The sequence below is a fragment of the Aplysia californica genome, unplaced genomic scaffold (assembly GCF_000002075.1).
Source record: "Aplysia californica isolate F4 #8 unplaced genomic scaffold, AplCal3.0 scaffold00772, whole genome shotgun sequence".
NCBI classification, from domain to species: Eukaryota; Metazoa; Mollusca; class Gastropoda; order Aplysiida; family Aplysiidae; genus Aplysia; species Aplysia californica.
In genome coordinates, this window is record NW_004798042.1 from 147,299 (window position 1) to 151,309 (window position 4,011).

A 4,011-nucleotide genomic window follows, 5' to 3' on the forward strand; every position below is an offset into this window, starting at 1 on the left:
TGAGGCTGTATTCATTTTGTTATTTTTTTCTTTTTCTGGGGGGCAATCTTTAATCTCTGTCTCTGTCTCTATCACTCTATTTCTCCATCTTTCTATCTATCTCTCTATTTCCCTAGCTCTCTATCTGTCTATCTCTTGATCTATCTATCTATCTATCTATCTATCTATCTATCTGTCTATCTATCTATCTATCTATCTATCTATCTATCTATCTATCTATCTATCTATCTTGCCTTTGAATTGTTCAGGACTATTTTGTACGGTACGATACTAAAGGGCTCCTGTTCATGTTAGCAGCAAAAAACAAAAACAAACAAAAGCAACAACAACAAAAAAAAACATGATCTCCCCCAAACCCAAATGACAATCGACTCGTAGGAAGAACTTCTCTTTACCATTGTTCAGGACCCTCTGGTACTAGAGGGCGCTTGCTACCTGGCGGGGCGGGCCGACTATGAGAGGACATCGGTGCTCACGCCCCAGGAGTCAGAACAGGGTCGCGTGTCTCTCCATCTTGTAGCTCAGCCCAAGTACAGCTTCGACTCCGACACTCTGTACATTCCCAGTGGAGCTTTTCACCTGAGGCCATACTGAGGTGAGGTTTTTCATTTGCCTATTCAGATGTACAATCGACTCCGCTTGTGCTGAGCTCGCTTGAGTTGATCTTCGGTTTTTAAAGTTGATCTCTTTTTTTTTTCTTTTTTTTTTTGTCCTATCACCTCTTCTTCTTCACAGGTCCCAATGGTTAAGTTGAACGTCGGAGGAGTTGATCTTTTATTCACTTCCCCGGCGACATCAACTCATCCGTAGTCGACTGTTTTACTTCACCATCACCTTCTTCCATCCCATAGTCTGTCTGAAGGCACTTATATGACCGTATTGTGTTAGAAGTGCCGTAAAACTCTTACAAAAACTAAAAGTCTGGCTGAACATCGGGCCATCATTGTAGACTTAACAACTAGCTTCTTCCACTCTTATCGGTTCTCAGCTTTCTATAGTCTGTTGTTCCAGTCACGGCCGGTGCACTTGCTTATTAATTTAGACTACCTTAGGCACATTCAGGCGAAACCCAACAAATAAAAAAGAAACGGTAAAGGGGAGAAAAGCTAAATGTAATTCCTAACGGATTTGTCCACGTTTGTATTTAGTTTGACAGGTTTATTCATTTCACTTGATTTTTAAAAGAAATGCACTGTGCTATGCGTGGCACCGGTAGTCTAGTGGTTAGGTTACCGAACCTGCAATCGTAAAATTGCTCAGCTCGGTCAGGCGTTGTGTCCTTGACCTTGGGAAAGGCACTTTGCATGTCCTATTTGGCTCGTCCTATAGGAAATTGACTTAAATACGGAGGTCCGCCCTATATCCCCAATTTTGCAAATGAATTTCGCCCATTTGGCACCACAGTATACCGGTACAGTGTGTGCTGTTTTCCTCAAATAGAGTGCACACGATAGCAGTTAACATGACAGCAGCCTACGCAAGAGACACCTGCGTGGCATGAGGTGGGTTGTTTGTTACGGTTATCACCATCTTCGAGGGCTGTTACTGTGTTGGCAGACAACTAAAGCGCCCTGACGGAAGTTCCGCGATAGCACTTTCACTTTAGGCTTTGGTGACTGGCGTCTGTGGTGTGGCGTTTGACGCTTCGCTCTCACTCGCACAAGACACGCGTTCCGTTCCCGTGTGGGGAGAATGTTTATTCCATATTCCGATCCAGTCTTTGTGCATTGACGTTGTATTCCTTTCGACCCTGGTTGTCTCTGACAGGCAGGGTGGGATCCCAGGCTAAATGGCCTGCATTGTGTCGACGGGGGGCGGAAGGAAACACCTATACATGAATGTATGTGCATTTTAAGCCCTTTTTGATTTTACGGTTCGTTGATTTTTACTGTTTTAAAAAGAAGAGAAGAGGCATTTGGGATTTTAACTTTGACCCGAGTAGTAGTAGTAGTAGTAGTAGTAGTAGTAGTAGTAGTAGTAGTAGTAGTAGTAGTAGTAGTAGTAGTAGTAGTAGTAGTAGTAGTAGTTAGATGATTTGTATCTCTCTATATAACCCAAATTCCCGCTCTGCAGCAAGCTCTATGCGCTTTACAATCCATATTATTGAATAAAATGCAAGCCCAAAAACTGTGGGAAAAGGAGAGAGAGAGAGAGAGAGAGAGAGAGAGAGAGAGAGAGAGAGGGGGAGGAGGGGAGAGAGAGAGGGGAAATATATAATTAACATCCCGGTTACACTGTGGCAAATGGCGACCACGGCTTCGATCCGTTACTTGACATGGGCTGCCCTTTCTCAGTGTTCTCTTTTCTAACGGGGCTATCTGTTCAATGCCGGGGGTGGCGTGCTATGCTATAAATTCTCAGCTCCTAGTTTCAGGAGCACAAGTGGGAATTATAATTTGATCTCTGAACGAGAAACGTGACATGACTAGGCTTGGGCGGCTTTTTAAAGATACTGTTTTCTCCTTATCAGTAGGACAAGGGAGTACCGCTACACATTTGAAAAGTGGTGTTCTAGAAGAGCAAGCAGGATCAGGTGTTCAGACAAAAACAAAAAAACAAAAAACCCAGCATTTAAAAATACAAGGAAGAAGTCTGCCAAATATTTTTTTTAAAAATATAACCAAGCCTTCTAAAGAAAATCAAAATGAGAAAACTGCAATAGCTGGGCATCATAAAGAGACACAACGCAAAGAATTACATGTAGCCTACCAGAATTAGATTTATAGAAGGCAAGCTGGAATGGGTTTTTTTTAGTAGAACTGCAAAGGGTCATAAGAGCGCCAAGAGGTGGATGTCAACAGAGAATTCCTTACAGGGAATCTGGCTTACTCTGCTCACCTCTCTAGCTTCAACAGCACAGAGTCTGTTTCGACTATCAAGGCACCCCGGAAATAGCGGGTCACAGGAGTGTGATCAACATACAAAAGAAGTAGAGGAAAAACGACGATAGTAAGGATTTGGAAAGAAAAAGCAACAGTTCCCTGTTGCAGTTCAGGCACAGTTGGTCGCTTTTAAGCACAAGGAGGCTATCCCCAAAAATGCTGTTTGGAAAAAAAATCGAGAGTAAAGTTTTTGCCCTTTGTTCAGTTTCTTTAAAAGACAAGGAGAGTTTTGTCTATAACCTAAACAAATATACGCATCAATGAAACCAAACTTCTCCTATAGGTAGGGCAATGCCCACTTTTGGAACAGGTCAAGATTTCTGGAAACTCACGAAATCTGGGTTAGCCCGCTTGTCCTTAAAAGCGACCAGTCATGAGCATGACATTGATGAATCAGCCCATTTACACTTTACAATGATATTCTACTGTGTATAAGAAAATAATATTAATATCCCCATTATATCAATACAAGAGTATAATAACTGACAACATAAAGTGATGGACAGCACAGTCGCTGAAACTGTACACAAGAGCAACAAACAACCGAAGCGAATGTTAGATCGTTGCACGTCAATAACTGCAAAGGCCTCTTATGTTATGGATAACACTTCCTGCCAACATGTACCACAAATCATGTTTGTCATAGCTCTGTTCCCCACACAAGAGACGTTGATGTTTTGTGCTGTATTATATGTATTATGGTCAATATTATTGTCAGCATCATTCTGTAATCGTTTTAGTCCGTTTCAGATGAATTACCAGATAAAGCCGGGTTTTTTTTAAACGAAGTTTTGTTTTGTTATTTTCTTCCCCAGAATATTGAGTGCACCGGCGTCTGTGGTGTAGCGGTTAGTGTTAGGCGCTTCACTGTCACACACAGGAGACCCAAGTTCGAGTCCCGAGTGGGGCGAATCTTTATCGAGTATATCGGTCTTTCTGATGAGATGTCGTATCCCTCTCAGCCCGGATTGGTCCTGACAGGCAGGGTAGGAAGCCCGCCTCCTAAATGATTGAAACTTGTCGATGGGGGCGTAAAACACCCACTCTTTAAATAAAAAAAAATTTAATTTAAAAAAAAGTTGTCATAGCCTTCAGGATCTGCGTTACATGGTACACTTTGTCTTTCATC

General features: G+C 42.2%; 1 long non-coding RNA gene across 1 annotated transcript in view; it reads left to right on the forward strand.

Moving 5' to 3' along the window:
- The first annotated feature begins 1,496 nt into the window (after window positions 1-1,496).
- The window catches only part of LOC101857062, a 5,584-nt gene continuing 3,069 nt past the window's right edge, over window positions 1,497-4,011 (forward strand). The window contains exon 1 of the long non-coding RNA XR_004859195.1: window positions 1,497-1,840. This is a non-coding gene — a long non-coding RNA (uncharacterized LOC101857062). The remainder of the gene's footprint in view (window positions 1,841-4,011) is intronic.